Consider the following 20,195-nt stretch of genomic DNA (forward strand, 5'->3'; position numbering starts at 1 on the left):
ACCTAGGGCTCTTGCAAATGCATAATTCACTTTGCTATAGGACATGGTTTTGATGCTAATATCATCAGCATAATGTGCAGACTCCAAACAATATTCTTCTTGTCCAGATTTTTTCCCCACTCAAATCACAGTCAAATTTGGATGCTTTCTTCTCCTCTGGCTATGAAAGTGCTTTAAAAATCATTTTAAAATACTTTTTTTCTTAATTATCTCACTTCTCTCATAGGTATCTACAATATTACAGCTGGCTGAAATCCTATTACTTAACATAGTAAATCTCGCTAGAGGTAAGCCACTGAATCGGTGGGGATTTGCTGAATCAACTTCTCTGTAAATTCTGTTGATTCAAAAGGCCCTACTCAAGTTGGGACTTCGTATGCTAAAGCAAGTTGCACTTTGAGGAGGCCCATTTGAATCAATGCAGCTTACAGAGAAGATGACTCACCAATTCCCACTGCTTCAGTGGGCCTACTCTAGGATGATGTACTACACTAAGCAACAGGATTTTGGCCAGTACATTTCACACTGCTGATGGGCATCTCCTCGCTGACATATACGTACAGTGCAGTGCCAGCGGGACAGACCTCTCCTCAGATTTACTGTCCTTTTGCCCTGCCGTTCTTTCATTCTGATCTCAAGTTGCCCATGCTCTTCTATATCCACAATAGTAATCCTTCTTCCATTTTGTTTTCCTTTTCTTAGTTCAGGACCATAGCTACCTTGAACTCAGTGGAAGAAGGGCAGGATAGAAATGTAACTAATAAATAGCTAACACACACATACTGTCCAAGCCGAGGTGAAGAATTCCAGCTAAAATATCTGACAACTGCAGTTGTCCTCTTTTCTGTTGTGGTTTATATCCCTGATGCAACGTCTTCACTTCCTTGTAGCTTTTGGCAAGACTGCATTAAATCACTTCAACACTGAATAACTAGCATTACCTTAAAAAAATATTGGATCAGTGCTGTGTCACTCTGAGTATTGCAATGATACACTGTAGTTAGGGAAGGAAGAGGGAGAAGACCCAGAGTCCAGTGTGAATGACAGGTGGAAAAGGGAATAAATGACAACAGATATGTCATCTTTGAATGCAGACACAACATAAAGTGTCCTCTGCTGGGGTTAAAGAAAACAAAAGGAACAAAGCAGTGCTCAGCAGCACACAATTAGGAAGAGTGCTTAGTTTTTCAAAGACTAGTAAGACTACCCAGGCCCGTTCTTTTATATGTTGTCAGCTTATGCTCCTCAAACTCAAGATTTCAGTCATCAATAACTATGAAGTGAAAAGAAACTATTCTTCTTCTTTTGCAGAAGGAGCCATAGCTTAGTGGCAGCACACATACTTTTTCTTATGGAGGCTGAAATCCTGTTGCTTAATTATGCATGCAGAAGGCAAATGGCATTAACATTCAGTCACTCCTAGCAGGCAATTAATTCATCTCCATTGGGACTCTCAAGCACACACGAAGCCCATAGGCGCATACGCCCACGTGAAGCCCAGAGGCAAATCATTACCACATACAAAAATTTAAGCTCTCCAGAGTTTTCATTGGCCATATTAGTTGAGGGAATCATAGTCCACAGAAGTAGCTTTTCCAAATTCTTGGTGCAAAAAGAACAAAAGGAAGAAATATGCTTTCCTGCTGAAGATTATGTTTCCATGCATAGCCGAGGGGAAAGAACTCCTGCTCTACAACACAGTCCTCTGAGGTTGTTCATGGAAGCTAGGTACAGACAGCCATCACTGCTGCTATTAGCAGATAGTCTCCTCTCACTATGCCTCAAGTATAATTTCCATAGCTGTGAATTCTCACTGTCTGCATGGCAAGTAGGATAACAGTGAAACATATGATGTATAGACCACAAACCCATAAAACACCATCTGGTTTCAAAGATGAATGCAGAGTGGTATGGAACTCTAGAACATGATATCACTATAGTTATGAGACCATGTCTGTATTGATCTGCACCTGCCTTGTATGCAATCTGAATGATTCAGCAGGGAAATCTGCAATAAAAAGAGCTGCTACTTAAGATCACAGATTAAGACTTTGCTCCTGACGCATCCCTTTAAAGAGGATGGAGCTGGCCATGCAGTTGACTTCCCTGCCATAGGTTTCTTTGGCAAAAAGCTTAGCTCATATTTTTTAAAAAAAATCAAGATAATTCCCAAGGGCGAGTTTGATAGGGAAGCAGAGTTTTGAAAAGTTACTTTTTGGAGTGACATTTTTTAGCTTTGGGGCACTTCTAGCCCATTGAATTCCAGAAATGGAAACTGTTCCAAGCTCTTTTAAAACCGTAAACTGAATCTTTCAAGGACAATGAAGTGTGTGGTTAGTTAATTCAGTACACGCATAATGATAACAATTCCTGTGTTAGTTCAGATACACTCCATGTATCCAGCAATGGAGAAAGGCAGTGAATAGTATGGCCAGACAAAGTACTCTCCACAAACTTAATTTTAGAAGTTTAATGTTAGCTGTAATGTTTTCATTCCATCTACAACAGTGACCAGCTTTATCTCTGCAAATATTCTTTATTGCACACCTACATTTCCAGCTGTTTCTAACTGGCTGATTCCAGCTGTGGCCTGTAACAAAGGCACTGGCACTGGTCTGTTCTAAAGAAATTTCAGACCATATTCATATCAGACACATGTAAGATATAAGCTATCTAATCACTGCACAATCTGAAATTCCCAATCCTCTACAACAACCTTCCACAGCATGGCATCTCCAGTTGTTTTGGACTACAACTCATATCATCTGCTGTAACCATTGGGTTTGCTGGGAAATTGACCATAGTTGCAATCCCAAACAGCTGGAAAACGCTAAAGGGTGGAGGAGGAGAGAGGCTGCTGTGGAATATACTTCTCCGTTATATAAGAATACCAAATGCATACACAGCACAATGAAGTTCTCCTGGAACTAAGTTAACATCACCCTCACCTTTGCTCTGTGGCTTTCAAAGAGTCACACCATCATGCCTTTCATAGCACAGAAAAATAAAGAGAGAAATGAATGGAAAATAAAGTTTAAACACCAGACTCTCTCTCTCTTCTCCATGGCCCTCATTTCTGTTTTCTTTATTCTAACCGACAGAAGCTCTCTCTGAAGTTTTCTTTTTCACAAGCAGCTCCTTTTGATCACAAACTGTAACAGCCAAGGTGCTGTTTAAATGCAAGCAGGGAACAAAGCGATTTATTAAATATGTAAGGGATGCCATCTCTTACCTGTCAGGTGCTCTGCAAGGGCAGGAGGAGAAAGGGAAGGCAAAGAAGAAATAGAGGGAAGGCTAAAAAGCAAAATTCATGGCTTTGAAAGGATATGGATTGCACACCATCTTGATACACCAGCTCCGAGGGCTCGTAGTCTGTTTCAAGCAGAAGAAAACCACAGGGGCCAAATCAGGGTAGGGTACATCTGGGTCAGGTGCGGGCTCCATCTCAGCATCATCATCATCATCACCCAGGTCTGGGGAGGGTGGTGGCTGCTCCAGTGGGGTTGATTGCTCACTAATTCCCAAATCCACATGTTCCACAGGGCATAGAATAGGGTTGTAAGTAGGAGGGTTCCCAGAAGTCCAGGCAGAAGAGGTGTGGGTGCCATGTTCTGCCATGTTGGCACAATATGAGAACCCCTGGAGAAGAAGAAGAAGACACGTCTGAAGAACCATCTACCATCAAATGCATAATGTGAGTGTTTTTGCTTTGACAACGCTGGCAGGCAATGTTGGGTCAACAAACCCACTCAAAGCAGTCACATATGCTCTTTTAGGGAGAACAGTTCTCCATTTGAAGGGCTGCCAGATGACAATCTTCCTTTTCAGGTTGTCCTCCATTGGAAGGGATGCCTGGTCCAATCCTGATTCAAAAGCAACGAATCAGAAAGAAAGAGATCAAGGACCTGGAAGGTGCCCGCCCACAGTGAGCACTTGGGCAGCAGGCAGAGAGGTAAGCTGGTTACAATCTCCCCCATTCCTGAATGGCGGGTTGTAATTCATTCTAAATTATAAAAACTGCACTGCAAAATACAAAAATAGTTATGGTTGTAACTAGCTATATAGAATCGTTTCTTCTTTCTTAAGGAAAAACTACGTGTACTAATTTTGTATTAGGGCAATTTTTAAATTATGTAGATATACATAGTAAGCTAAACTACTTAAACAACAACAAACAAACAAACAAACAAACAATGTGCCATCAAGTAATTCCTGATTTATGGAAAGCCTTTTCAAAGTTTTCTAAGAACAGACTACTCAGAAATGGCTCCCCAGTGCCTTTTTCTGGATGCACTTTGTTACTGTGCAGTTTGCCCAAGGCTGTACAGGCTGACTCTTCTCTGGGAAGACACAGTGGGGAATTGAACTCCCTCCAGGCCCACAAGCAAATACCTAACTCACTGAGCTATCCAGCCAGCTAATTGTGTATCTGTCTCACGGAAATTAACAAATAGTCAACATAAATGGATTTTCCACAATAGTGTTAAAATTACTGATACTACAATACTGGAAGGTATTCAGCAACTTGAATTCATTGTATAAAGACCACAGTTATTTATTGATGCTTACCTGGACATTTGATTACCTTTAATTTAAGCATGTGTACAGTTTTTTTTTCCAGATCGTTGGGCTTTTCTTTTAGTAGTTATTACTATTATTTGATTCCTTGCCCCTTCTGATATTTGTTTCTAGTTTTCTGTTTGGGGTCAAAAGAAAATTGGCCTGTTTGTAGCTTTCTGATTTATTTTTATAATTTAAGTATAGGAAAATGTAAGTCATTTCTAACTTCACATCTATACATATAATGAACTTTATATAATGAACGAGCTGGGGTTCAATCCCAGGTAGCCGGCTCAAGGTTGACTCAGCCTTCTATCCTTCCGAGGTCGGTAAAATGAATACCCAGCTGGCGAGGGGTAGGCAATGTGTAGCCTGGATAATTAAGTTGTAATCCACCCAGAAAGTGCTTGAAGCACTATGGGGTGGTATATGTAAGCAGCACGTTTTTGCTTTAGGTTTTGATGGTATGCAAATGGCTATCCTAGACCTATTTGCTAATGTCCTTATTGTTCCAGACCAGGGATGGTCCATGTCCCAAGTCTTTGGTACAAAGTCCTGATTCCCAAGCCTGAATCCCTATTAATCACAAGCTTTTTTTCCCCAGAAAAGAAGAGAGGTGGGTGGGTGGGTTCCAAGTCGTGAGTCGGGTCTGAGTCATTGAAAAAAAATCAACATGAGATAAGTCACCAGAGCAACTGAAGTCTGACTTGACAGTGAGTTTCGTGATTGGAGCCTCCACCCCTTTCCCAGACCATAACAAATTAACTTCCCATAAGCCCTCCTCGCTCTGAAACAATAAAAATGTTTAAAAGGCATTAATAATAGACCCTGATATCAGAAGTGCAATCTGACTCAACAATGGTCTATTAAACAGTCCCATTTTATAACGGTTGCAGACCAGCAGTAAATAAGTGATGGTCTAAAGCAGTGGTCCCCAACCTTGGGCCTCCAGATGTTCTTGGACTTCAACTCCCAGAAATCCTGGCCAGCATAGGTGATGGTGAAGGATTCTGGGAGTTGTAGTCCAAGAACATCTGGAGGCCCAAGGTTGGGGACCACTGGAAGAAACTTCATGGCAAACCTCATGCAAGGACTAACTGTTGGCAAACAGCCATTCTGAGGCTGTGGTGAACTGTGATGAAGTACAAATTGATTTGCACCTAATTTGATTAATACTGGGAAGGGTACTGTCTTCAGACAAATGTATAATCATGAATTGAAATCACAGCTGTTTCTGCATTTCCAAGGCAATCGCAAGGTGTACCAGTACCTTAAAAGAAAGATGCTGAACTAACACCAAGGGAGCAGACCCACAGCTTCGCCCACCTATGAAGGCTCAAGCCTTTGCTGAACTCTCCAATTGCTGAGGCTCTCTAAGTCAAATCACTGACTTGTAGCATCTATAGTCCACATTGATTTCAAAGCTGCAGTTTAAAGTGAGGAACCTCCATTGCAGCAGAGTGCCTAGGTTTGGCACACTTGAATCCTGTCCCCATCCCCTTTCAACTTTGCTTGTTAAGGACTGAACACACATGTGTTCAAAGATGAATGCCTGCATTCCTTTAGGAAATCTGAGCAGTTAACTTTAGGATGCTCAGATCTATCTTTGTCCCTCCCTTGATTTCTCTTGTTGGTGCAATGGTGCCACTGCCAAAGTTCACAACAGCTGTCTCCTGTTTCTCTTTTGCTTCCATTCCCTGAGCTGCAGGTGGGGAAGTAAATCTGCTGCAAATTATTCTGATAGTATTGTCACATTTGTTTTCCCCATTTGCAAGAACAAATCCAGAAACATTCAAACACCAGCATGGATCTGGACAAGGACTAGGTCTGGAGTGTCTCCAAAAGGGCACAGGGCCAGTTAGACACCAAATTTTGTGCACTTATTCAGGCATAGTTCGAATGGAGGGGCCAGTGCACATCCCTAGTTGTGCATAGTTTCTGTAACTTACATGTAAAAAGCTTCTGAAAATTTACCTATACTGAGCCAAGTGTTGGAACATGGGTCATTCAATAAACTATTCAAATCATGATATCATCAAACCCCTGTTTCCTCACAGGCTGCCTAGAAGCTGCACAGATCTACTCAAGTCAAATTTTAGCATCCCAATTCAGTTGAAGTACTTGGCATCGAAGCTTCTCAAATACAGAAGTCTCATTCCATCTCTTCCCTTCATACCCTACAAAGCCCATTCAAAATCTCCCTGCCAAAGTCACCTTAATCACACCATGTCAATCCTTCCCAATTCAATTTGTGAATCACTTTATTAGCTCTGTGTTGACCATGAACATAGCACTGCAATCAAACTATTTTCAGTGTTTTCCAAGAGATTCGATCTTAAATCCAGGATCAAGACTCTACAACAGAGGCCTTGTCTTCCCAATCTTCTTTTATGTCAAATGCTTAGTCAATACTTGTGGGTAAGCAGCAACTGCAAAATACCAGCTGTCACCAGGTAGGTCTAGGAAAAGAATTCTTCCTTAGATTTTGAAAAAAAGTTGCCAATCATAGTTGAGAATGCTGAGCTAGAAGGCCCAATAGCCTGACTCAGTGTAAGGCAGCTTTTTGTGTACCTAGTTTCCCCCCAGAATTTACAGCCACCCCGATCAATGCTAAGGGATTCTGCAACCTCTGGTCAAAAACATCTGGAATGCCACAGATTTGCAATTTTGTGTATTGAAATCAAGAAATCACATTTACTAAAATTTCTGTAATTAAAAACTTAATTGGAATTAACCAAACTGTGAGACCAACTTCCTGAGTGAATCATTACACTAACCAAAAAAAATCCTGTTGCCTTTGACTCTCTTCAATGCACTCTAGAAAGCAATACACATATCAGGGAGTGGGAGGGGGGGCATGCTAGGTATTAAAGAGATAATAATGGAGACTATGATATCACCAAGTGCCCTCCTTTTAAAATACAAAGTGAATTGTACAAAGTGAATGGATGTGGCATTTTCCCTCTTGTTTCTAAGCTTAATCAAAAAGTGACAAAAGGTTACAGGAAAGAATAGGACAGCAGGCTCCACCACAGTCAGCTTGAAGCACTGCTGGGTCTGGCACAGCGCCCTGACAAGCAGCTGTTTAAGTCATTCTGAAACGTATCACAACTATTGGCTTTTTTTAAAAAAAAATTGCCAACAATTGTGTGAATTAAAGAAGCAGAGAGGTGGTCAACATTTCAACTGAAAACACAACTACACCATGGCTTAGGGGGTTGGTGTGTAGTGGAGTTTAATTTAAAACCTACCATGATGTCTGTAGTTTGAGTGAGTTGGAGGGACTTTTCTAGGATGGGGTGATTATCTATCCAGCACTTACCAATTGTTCTTTCTAATTTTTTAAATTCAAGAAGAGCCCCACCACTCTTTTGTCAGTTGGTGGCAGTTGTTTGTTGCTGCTCATCTGTTTGGTTGGTTGCAAGTGTGTGTGCAATAAATAAAGCAGCATGCAAGCATCATCTAGGGTGAGAGTTTCATCAGAAGCAATGCAGATTGCAAAATCCAAGGCTTCCAAGAAGAGGCATCAACAAATATTATCATAGGCATTATACAGAAGAAACTCTTCCACATACTCCCCTTTCTTTCTTTCTTTCTTTCTTTCTTTCTTTCTTTCTTTCTTTATTTATTTATTTATTTATTTATTTATTTATTTATTTACAAATAACAAGGAGTTGCGCGAACTGGGATTTTTCCAGTGGCCAAAATTCTATTACAAAATATCATACATATAAGGGGAATCACACAAGTAGTTTTTCCACCTGGCATGCCTCCAGCATGTCTGAGCACATGGCAGACAGCTGTCTGGATTGTACCGACTGGCTATATGCAATTTTTTATTTATACCATGTACACCCCAGCAAGATTCTCACCAATGTTTCTAAACAGGCAATGAATGAGTGTCAATACTCTTATGCTTCATAATGAGACAGGTAGCATGGTAAGGGTCATGTCCAAAGCACAATATGAAAGTTTCCGGCAGACTTAAGATCTCTAGATAAATGTAGGAAGGAGGAAATGAAGCCTGAATAGAAGGAAGTTGAGTAAAATCTTCTGAGAGGCATCTCTCTGGCTCTCAAGTACTGTAAACCATTTTCTTTATGCTATTTTTCCTTATACACAATGGCTCAAATCAGTAGGGAGTTAGAGGCCTGGTGCTGTTAAATCCTATGATGTAGAATCCGAAACCTCCAAATAGTCACCTTCTACCTCCTTTTTTGATAAGCACCTGATGGTGGTGCTTTTCTCCATGTTTTTGGACCTGCATTTAGTGGTTCCTTTCAAAAATAATTTTAGAACGGAATTTAAATGTTGTTTTTATGGATTACAATAAATTGGTTTGGGCAACACCAACTGGATATCAGGGTGGGGAGGGGGAGTGCGCCAAAGACATATTTATCTCTGCTTCTCTCCCTTATTTGACAAACCTTACCAGAGAACAGAACTTGCTTTTCATGAAATACCTAAACATAAATTTTAGGTGCCAAAAAAACAAGAACAAATACAACCACTGAGACAAGAATCTATTATCTCGGTGCTTTAGATGATGGCGTTCTGGTTTGCTATGCGACAGAATGGCATACCTGTCATCCAGTTATTATGGGTAGGGCATCATGAAACAGCATGTCACACTGAGGTGGCTTATGCAGCAATGCAAAAGCATTTTAAAATATCAGCCCTGAGTAAAATCCAATTGCTAACAGTACAGGATTTATCAGTGACAACGATCCAAAACACAGAGCTTATCTGTTCATAATCCCTTGCCTTCGCTCTAAAAGCTGAATGTTATCTTGCCTAGGCTTCCCAGATCTATCCCTGAGCTTGTCTTTCTTGTACTGTTGATACCCAGTCCAGGTTCAGTCAATTTTGCTCAATCTCAACATGTAGCACCTCCTGTTGTTTGCTTAAGACTTTTCTTCCCCATAGGCCTGCTTCCCAAAGGTGGAGAACCCGAACCCCTTGAGAGAGAATTGGATTGCATCTTCTGTTACCTCTTAAGACTAGCCAAGTGGCCATGTTGACAACGATTGATAAGATGTGGGAGGCCAACATCCTCTAAAGGGTCATACATTCCCTTTCTCTGTATCAGAGAAGCCCTGTCCATGACTGTGTCTAGTCAACACACCACATTTCTCTCCAGTGGCATTACTTATAATTATTAAAGCAAGGCAGAGTCAGCTATAACTCCGTTTTTTCTGATAAGGATAAATTTACCAAGGGGTACTGAGGCGGCATGTGAAGATTACAGTAAATCAAACATTGCTTCAAAGATACAGGAAAGACTATATTGTGTTGCCCAAGCAAAGCTCCTTCCATTCTGTGCAAATGCAATGTTTTTTTTAAATCTAAGAATAGTGTGGAAAATTTCGTAACAAAGAGAATTTTGCATATCACCAGAACATGTTTAATTGTTTTCAAACAATTTTCTAGTGTGGCATATCCTGGATGGTGGATTTTGGAAGTCTTTCCAAGAATGGACAAACTGGACAGTTACACTTCAGTTAAATGTGGTCAAGAAAGAACAGATACTTTTTTTTTGAAGAAACAGCACAGCTAATTATCCATTATTGGAATCCACTCTCCAGAAAAGCCATTCCTTCTGTGTCTAATATTCAGGCTGTGAAAGCTGTCAGCCTAAACAGCACCAACTGTGCATAAGATGGGGGCATCCCCGGGTATGGGAGAAATGAAGATTTACTGACATATAAAAAATATTTAGGAAAAAAACACATAATGGAGAGAAAGAACACTCCAAAGCAGCCCGAGGAGTATTGAGCATGCTCAGGAACCATAGGGTGATATTGCATGGAGTGAGGGACTGAACATCTGCTGTTGGAGAAAACGACTAGCTGGAATCCTCAAAAGGGAACATTTCACACAGTAACATTTTGTTGCAGATCTAGTCATCAATATCAACATATATGTGCAAAATCTTGTTCAACACCTGTGGAGTACGATGCCCTGGCAACAATAGTGCCATCTGATCCCAAGAGGAGATAACCCACTGAAATTAAAGTCCAAAACTTCTCCTTTATTGCATCAGAACTCTCTGTGAACAGAATGCCTTTCCAAGATCCTGGCTAATACGTTTTTTTTTATAATAAACTTTATTAACTGTTGCTATCTTTCTATTCTTCCTGTAATGATTTCATAGTTCATATGAATTACTTTTGCATCAGTACATATTTTTAATTATAGCATGTGTTGCAAGAATTCAACACAATTATACCAGTACTTTGGAGTTGCAATAAGACACACACTTAGCTGAGTATTAAATCCCATTGCAGAACCTACTAAAATTGTGAATAGAATTGTGTAGTAAGGATTATGCACATACAGTATAAGGCTATGTCTATAATTTTCAGAAGAAATTCTCGGTTTCATTTGCATCTCTCAAACAATTGTTTTGAAAGATCTGTGTGCCTAAAGGGAACATATTGTAAGACGAGGGCATGTGCATTTTTCCTACTGTACGATATGACTTTCAGAATTTGCAATATTGGTGTGAGAAAGGAACAGCAAACCAAAGATGCATGCTAAGGTAACTCATCCTTAAAGTAGAGAAGTCTGTAAGTGAGGCCACAAACATTGTATCATCCTTACAGTTATGGCCATAACTGTAAGGAAATAATAACCTAAAGAAATATATTGAGCAATCCAAACAATTAACAGCAGTACCAATTAGCTAAAGTAGTCACATAATCAGATTTGGTACATTCTATTTGAGATAATATCCAATTAATTTATTCAGTTTTCCAGCCTCTGCAAATGAATATAGTACTGGAAGGGTTAACATGGCTAGAGACAGTAGATATATTTCTTCTCATTTTACTCCAAAGCAGCGTGGCAATAGTTATGCTCCCTGAGGATGATGGAGGTTATATTCCAGCACATGTGGAAAGCATCCAGTTGAGGAACTCTGTTCCAAAGAGCACGACATAGACAAACAATTTCAAATAGCAAAGAACAGAATTTCAACTAAAGGTTAGGAAAAGCACCCTGACAATACAAGCTATCAGACAATGCATTACAGTGCTACCTCAACTTGAGAATGTCCCCATATAAGAACAATTTGAGTTAAGAACGGCTCTGTTCACAAAAAGTTGCTTCGACTTGAGAATGGAGCCTTGACTTAAGAACCAAAAAAAGAAAAAAAACTTTCCTGCCCTTTTTTTTTTTACCTAAGTTCACCTTAAGTCAAAAGAAGAAGAAAATAAAAGAATTCACCCCCTAGTGGTAGATACAGATTAACTGGCTTTGCATTAGTTCCTGTGGGAATTAATGCTTCGACTTAAGAACAGCACCTCGACTTAAGAATGAAAAACAGCAGATACAGATTAAATGGTTTCAATGCATCCCTATGGGAAGTGGTGCTTCGACTTAAGAACGTTTTGACTTAAGAACACAGTCCCAGTACCACTGTAGTCTTCCTTACAAAGTGGTGTACTTTTTTTTCTTAGAGGTTTCTGTGTTGAGGCTGAGCAATGCTGGTGGTCTCCTTTATTAGTGAACTTTGGGAAGCCTATACGAAATCTATTCTATTCTCCTATAAATGCAGTCAGCTAGGATGCTCTTACATCAAACCTTAAAAATCCATTTTACCTGTATATATTTATATTTTACACCAGAACCAATTATTTTATTCCATATTGTTAAATCACAGAAGCCTCTGTGCTGCAGGGTCAGAAGACCAGCAGTTGTAAGCTCGAATCCACGTCATGGAGTGAACTCCCATCACTTGTCACAGCTCCTGCCAACCTAGCAGTTCGAAAGCATGCAAAAATGCAAGTAGATAAATAGGGACCACCGTGGTGGGAAGGTAATGGTGTTCCGTCTAGTCATGCTGGCCACGTGACCACGGAAACTGTCTATGGACAAACACTGGCTCTACAGCTTGGAGACGGGGATGAGCACCACGCCCTAGAGTCGGACACGACTGGACTGAATGTCAAGGGGAACCTTTACCTTTAAGCCATTTTAATAGGCACAAAATCACCCACAGAGGAAGATTTCTCCTTCTTCCCCTTACTCTGAACAGTTATTGTCTCTTCAGCCTTTCAACATGCTGTGCTTCTGTCTAATTTCCATTCCAGTAACGCTACAGAGCAAAGACTAAGCAGCCAGGCAGGGAAGGGAGGGAGTCCTGCCATTTATAGTCAGAAAAGTAACTTTCCAAGCTCTGTTGCAGAAGAGAAAGTTAAGTATGGACAGGTGGGAGGAATGGCTTATTTATTATGCAAACATTATGTCCAGACATAACCCAAAATGTGCTTACAAAGCTTTATAATTAACAATATAATGCAACAAAGGTATGGAAAACAACCTCATTAGCATTTCCCTTCATCTCTTTGACTTTTAAATTCAGGGTTACTTTCGTGATCTTACTGCTGTCCCTCCACAAGCACAAAGAGCCAGGCAAGAACAAGCCTGGCAGATCTTCAGAGATTAAATTTAAAAATACAAAAAAACAAAACAGAAAAACAGAAGAATCACTGCATCAGGCAGATTATCTGTTTGCACAGCCTAAAACAACTCATTAGAGAATGCATGAATGCAAGGACAGATTAACCCGTTTGGGCACGGTGAAGCTAAGAGCACTCCCTTGATTGAGAATGGCCCCTCTCCATACAGCTCAGATAAATCCTCCAATAAACCCACCTCCAGTTGTAATAGGATCATGCTTTGTTGCCATCCAGGGCAGTGGAAAGTGATGGAATTCTAGAATGTTTGGAAAGGAGGATGAGATAGAGAGGATGTCAGCCAGTGACGCCAGCTTCAGGGCTTCCCTAAATCCATTCTAGGTTTTCACCTATACTTTTCAGGAGCTATCCAAGGTACTGAACTCTACAACAAAATACTGTAATGGGCAACATCTTGGATGACTCCTGTAAAGTGCAGACAAAAACCTGGGAACTTCATTCCAAGGAAATTAATTTAGCCGACCTACTCTGTAAATACTTGGCTTTTGTCCTAGTTAGGAGAGAGGCACTAAGCTGGGCACAGGGGATCTGTTCTCCAGAAAAATGCAAGAAACAGTTATTGTTATTGTGTGCAGGGGGGTTAGAGGAAGGAATGTATACATTAGCTGAGACAAGTATCTGAGGAACAGTAAGTTTATCAGGTGGACAGAGCTGATAAGAGAGAAAATTAATGCAAGTCATGTTGCACATACTAAAATGCAAGCTTCCTGGGGGGCAATGAATTTACTTGTTTTTATATAATAGATCCTAGGATTATGATTGGTAAGTATGATTATGATTGATTATCCAAATATTAAGTGATTATGTTTGATGCCTATATAATGGAATGGATATGCCCTTGATAAGTACCAGTTCTCTCAGAACTGAGCTTGTCTCAATGCATTGATTTTATTAATAAATAACTTTTGCATACCATGAAATGTTTCTTTAATTGATTAAGACCCTGATCTAAAGAGTCCGCCAACACCAGCTGTCAGAGGGAAGGAATTTGTCTCATCAGCCAGAGCCTTCCCATGTGCTCAATGAATGGAGAGCCTGGGCTTTTCATCAGCACTTGAGTTGTCAATTTCCTGCTTCTGACTGAGTTACTTTCATTTTACAAGTGAGAATCACTGGTGCCAAGTGTTCCTGCCACCCCCAGGATTTTTAACTTCAAAGCAGCAAAGCAAAATTTGGTACTTTGGACAGTCCCAACTCAATTTGAGCACCAATTTGGACTTCTGCATTTCACTTTGGATCAGTCTGGAAATGGACAAATACTCCTGCTTTATCTCATTTTTCAAATACATTCCAAATCTGAAGTACATTCCTAGCTATTATGATTTTCCTTTAAATGCATGCAAAGTCCAGATGTGTTCATCATGGTTTCTACTAATTAATGGTGTGTGTTTTGTGACATCAAGTCTTTCCAGCTTACAGAAACCCTACAAGTTAAGGACCTCCAAAAGGTCCTGTCAATAACCCTGCTTAGATCTTACAAATTAAATTCTGAAGATTTCTTTATTGAGCCTCTCCATGTCATGTTACTGTAGTCCTTCTTTGTTTCCTTCTGCCTTTAACTTTTTCTAGCATCCGTTTCTTTTCCAGATAAATTCTTCAGTAATCATAATTTTTGCCTTCATGTTTAACTATAGTTCTTTCTTCACATATCAGGCAAAATCAAAATTTAAAAAAAATGTTGTGGCACCTTAAAGACTAACTCCTATATTCTAATGTGAGCTTTCATGGACAATTCCACTTCCTCAGACATAAGAGTGGGACTACATAGAGAAAATGGCCTTTACACATGGCCTCAAATCAGAGAGTGTACTGGTGCACCAGTTGTTGACCTGGCAGTCATCCTGTTGATATTCAGTTCCCCTCCAGGAAGTATCGTTCTGTAAACAATGACAATGATTGGTGGCTAAATTAATCCCAGGCTATAGATAATGAGCCCTTCCTTCACAGTTTCCTCTTTAACCATCATCAGTAAAAGTTTCAGATCATTATGATTTTCTGGCACTAATGTGGTGTCACTAATAATTAATGGAATCAAATACTGCAATTTCTCTACCCTGATACTGCTCAAAGATATACTTTTAATCTCTTAATCAAACATACACAAAATTCAATCTTTAGAAATCAATGTGATAATCTGAATTCATCACTTGAAGTAATAGTGTTAGGTAGAATGTCAGTTAGGGTCTTTTAAGAGAAACGTTGAGACTGCCGCAAGCAAAACTCATATCCCCTCCTAATATCCCTTGCCTTAAGTTGCTTGCAACTCAGTGTGGTTCAGTTGCATGAGTCTGTCTTCCAGGAAAATGCAGCAGATTTTCCTTGCTCCTTAAAATATTCTGGGAAAGAATGTACATAGCCACCCCATAGCCAGCCTTCTGTTTTTTCTGGTGAAAAGAGCAGCACTCTGCTTTTTCTCATTGCATGTCCTGACATTCAAAGGCTGAGAGGATGGATCAGGATTGGTACCAAAGTAGCAAGATGGGAAGGTGAGCTGTTGGCTGTGGATGGACAAGTGGATGGACCACAATAAAATTATCTGTCTTTCCTGATGTTTTAATGCCCCTTGTTGACAGTAATACTACAAACACTGAACATATATCATATGGTTCCACTGAAAGCTAATGAAAAAGTTCACTATTTTAGTTAGCAATTAATACATCAATCCTTCCAATTAAATAAGCAGTGATTTCAGCCCTGATGCAAATGTCTTTAAAATAATCACTCAGTTTTTATTGTTGTGGTTAGTCTGGAGAAATACAGACAGGTGCCACAAAACCAGCCAAGCAATCTAGAAGCAATGAGATGGAAAACATATTGATGAGCATTTGGTGGCACTGGCTTTTGGCTAATGCATTATATGGAACAAAAGTAGCCACATTTTGCTGATTAAGAAGAGGCGTTATCTCTCAGTAAGGGAAGGCAGCCAAGAACATTTAGAGGATGAAGGACAACTCAGAAGATAGAGGGGAAAAAACCCCTAGAATGTATGTTTTCTGAAAATTCAAATTTGCCTTTACTAATTTAAGAGGTAGCTGGCTGGAGAGCTCAGTGAGTTAGGCATCTGGCAGCAAAGCCATAGATTGGGAGTTTGAGTCTTCTCTGTGTCTCCAGGGAGAAAAGCGAGCCTGCGTAGTTTTGGGCAAGCTTCATAGTTCCAGGATGCCCCAATAAAAGAGAATGGTAAAGCACTTCTGAGTACTCTTTACCTAAAAAACCCTGGAAAGGGCCACCATAAGTGAGAATTGACTTGATGGCACATTATTATAATTCAAGCGATGTGCTGTAGCAAAATATGCATGCATCTTGTTGGAAAAGTGAAGTAGCAAATAAGATTTTTGTACCAATTGCATTAAAGATGACGGTGCTGGAAAATTGCACTGTATCATCTATGGATCAGGATTTCATGAGTAATTCAACCAGTCATTATGAGCATGCACACTGAAGCCAGCCATGAGTCATGAAGGCAATGTGCTGTCCCAAAACAGAACAGTAGTGATGATCTTTTATTAAAAACAGCAGCAGTAGCAGCAGTAACAATAAGAGTCCACCATTCCTGCTCCTCTTTTCTTGTGAACCGGCACAGAAAAGTCAAAAACAGTAAAGTATGCTTTACCTAAAATGTCAGCTTCAAACAAAATGGACACTGAAAAAGAAAATGATTTCTGACTACCGTATTACCCTTTGTAGACCTAGTCACTGAGACCCACAGATGTCCTGTTAGTGTCAGACAACAAAACATTCTGAGTGCATGCACTCTCTCAATGGCTATGAACATGAGGACATCTCCCTTTTTGTATGGTGCTTCAATATGTCAGTACTGCATTAGTGCATACCTAAGAGGCCAGCTGACAAAACAAGTAACATATTCTCAGAAGAAATAAAGAAGAGCTCCTTGAAAACAGATAATCCTTCACTACTTATCTTTGGCTGGAAGGGACAACCTTCTCTGATTCTGTGGAGCAAGAAAGCAATGCTTTCACATACAAGGAAGGAGCCAAAACAGATTACTCAAGTGACAAGACTTTCATTAGACACTGGGAAAAGTGACACAGGTTTGAACTGAAATAATCAAAGAACTGCACAGGACAGAGATAAAATAAGCCACTACATGTAGGCCTTTGTGCAAATGTATTTAGCAGACGGTGGGGAATTTATTACATTCATAGGAGCAACAACGTTGGTCTTAGAAGGCAAAGAAAGCTGCACTTTAGGAGAAGAAAAAGATAATTTGGCAATGAGGAGAAAGTGCTGAAGGTCCAAGAAAGACGTTTCAGAGAACGTCTGGCAAAGTGTATTATTTGCCACCGTAGTCTGTCCATTTTAAGAGATACCTGGTTTTGAAGACTCCAGTGAGACAATCATCCAGTATTGCTTGACAACTGACAGAAGGGCAGGGGAAGAGCTGAAATTTCAAGAAAGTAAATGACAGCATCTCTTGACATGTACCAAAATGCTGTGAAACTGGAACTGTCATCATTTCTACTCCAGTCATCAAGTAGGTTCACACAATGTATTTCCATCCAGGAGTATACATTTCTACAATAAAATAGAGTAGATAACCATTCCCATTTATTAGTTACATTTCTATCCCTATTTCTCCCTGAGCTCAACATGGCACATATGGCTCTTCTCTTCTCCGCTTTATCCTCACAACAGTCCTATAAGGTAGATTTGGCTGAATCTATGTGACTGGCCCAAGGTTAACGTGCTTCAGCGCCAAGTAGAGAGTTTTAAGTTCCCCAAGTCCTAACCCAACTTTCTAACCACTATCCCACACTGTCTCTATGACAAAAATAAATAAGTAAGTAAGTAAGTAAGTAAGTAAGTAAGTAAGTAAGTAAGTAAGTAAGAAAGAAAGAAAGAAAGAAAGAAAGAAAGAAAGAAAGAAAGAAAGAAAGAAAGAAAGAAAGAAAGAAAGAAAGAAAGAAAAAGAAAGATGCATTAGATAATACTACCAAAGGAAATGCACAGAAATTCTGTCTGTCCACAAATCAAGACCATTTGTAGAGCCAAAAATATATTGTGTGAAGAACTATCCATCAGAGTCCCAAATACTTTATAATATTATCCTCCTCTAATTGTCACATTCATTTTGTATCATTACAAGGAACTGACAGCTAATGATTCAAGTGAACATTCAGGCCAGGGTGGAGGTGAACTGAATTCTCTGCCTTATCTGTGTGGGGTTTTTTTTTTACCAGCTGTCTTGGTGTCAGCTTCAGCACTAATAAGCTTACTGATCCACACAAAAGTTCCACAGTCTTTTGGCATGGGAGAAGACACCGGAGAATGCACCCCACAGTGAACGCAGAATCTCCTCTAGAACAATTCCCCACGTGCTTCACTTACACAGACTGGGATGCATGACTCATAATCACATTTAAACTCAATTTACAACCACAGAATTATGCAGCAAATGTTGGGAAGAGGGATTGACCACATGGTAGCTTTATCTTGTCATTCTTGGTTACAAAGAAGAGAGGTAATGGAAAGGAAAAAGCAGCTGCATCAGAGATAACTCTTCCTTTCCTGTCTTTCTTATGAAAGGAGGGATGATCTAAGCATCATTGGGCAGCAAAAAAAATGATCCTAGGCCCCAATTTTTCTTTACAGAAGAAAATGGGATGGGCAGAGGGCAACCAGTCAGCCAAAAACATTGAGCATCTAATGTGGAAAATTCAGATGGTATTTCACCATTCTTTTTCAATGGCCATAATCCTGTTGGTTATTTACACTGGTATAACATAATTGTGTAATTGCAATAGCGAATTGCCACTAGTTAAATTTATCTTCTTCCCACTTTGCCACTCCTTAATGTCTACCAGACTCTGTTGGCACTACTATCATTGTACCCAGGGAAGCAGCCACCTCAAGTGCCAGGTGCTGAGGGCCAGAAACACATATCAGAGCTGTGTTTTCCAGGTATATTGTGCATAATCATCCATCAGTCCAGTTAGTTTTTGTGTATGACACTGAATAGCAGACAGGTGGCATCTTGTCCTCCGCTCCAGGCAGCAGAAGATCTTGGGTGGGCCCAGGACCTGTAAAGTACCTGCAATTGCCCTCATGTTAAGGCCACCCTTGAAAAGAAGCAGAATCATATCAAAGTTCCCAGCAGGGTTTCTAAGCTCTGATGTTTCTCGCTGTGCCTCTCTTTTTAAAGTAGCCAAAGCTTGAAATTTTGTAAAGGTGTTTGGAACATTCTAGGCTGGAACTTTGACAAACCTCCCTGAATTGTTTTCATACATAGCACATGTTCAACTTCAAAGGTGCCCACAATATGCTGGTCTGAAATAGGAACATGGTGGGATTTGCCATGCCAATTTGCGTTATGGCAGCTGGCAGTGCAGACCACCCCTCAGCTTCCTTGCCTGGCTGTTTTTCCACTAAGCATTCCCTTTGTAATTCATCTCCTTCCATGAGATTTATAGTTGCCACCTATTTGCAGATTCCTAGCATGTGTCTTCACTTTGCAAAGCTATACATAATTAATTCTTAACCCTTCGTTATAAATTAATCTTCCAAGCCCCCTGGTCATCTGCGTTCTTCTTCATCAATTCCTTCTAATTTGCCAGAACCTTATAGAAAGTAAAGTACCAGTGATTAAACATTGTATTTAGAAAAAGGTCACAAGCAGAGAGAGAGAGAGGCAGAGGGAACGTCTATGGGGTGGGGGGGCACACAAAGGACTGTGCCTTCCCCCCCCCAACACCCTATTGATGATCAAGATAATCTCAAGATCTGCTATCCATTCTTTTACATTTTCCTTCTATGCCTGCACATTTTTACCTTTTAATACAGGGCACCACCACACGTACAACAAATTCTGTTTTATAAGGGGGGGCTGTGTCACTCTGTTGCAGGCGAAACAGGTGCAGTGGCACCTTTAAGACTGACAAGCTTTATTTCAGGTGCCTTTGAAGAAGTGGGCCCCAGTCCACAAAAACGTATACCAAATAAAACTTGCAAGCCTAAAATGTGCTCCGTGACTGTTGTTTTCACAGGCTTAACAGTGTGACATAGGGATCATAGAGTGCTGAATAAAGACTCAGGAGACTTGAAAAATCCCCAATCTGCCATGAAGACTGCTTGGTGACTTTGGGCCAATCATACTTTGCCTTAGTCTGCCTGCCTCATAAGACTGTTGTACAGATA

The 20,195-nt window shown here is 40.2% G+C and overlaps 1 long non-coding RNA gene across 1 annotated transcript in view; it reads right to left on the reverse strand.

Moving 5' to 3' along the window:
- Nucleotides 1-644: 644 nt before the first annotated feature.
- The window catches only part of LOC144583092 (uncharacterized), a 31,955-nt gene continuing 12,404 nt past the window's right edge, over nt 645-20,195 (reverse strand). The window contains exon 2 of the long non-coding RNA XR_013536684.1: nt 645-3,639. This is a non-coding gene — a long non-coding RNA (uncharacterized LOC144583092). The remainder of the gene's footprint in view (nt 3,640-20,195) is intronic.

This window comes from Pogona vitticeps, chromosome 5 (genome assembly GCF_051106095.1).
Source record: "Pogona vitticeps strain Pit_001003342236 chromosome 5, PviZW2.1, whole genome shotgun sequence".
Classification (NCBI taxonomy): domain Eukaryota; kingdom Metazoa; phylum Chordata; class Lepidosauria; order Squamata; family Agamidae; genus Pogona; species Pogona vitticeps.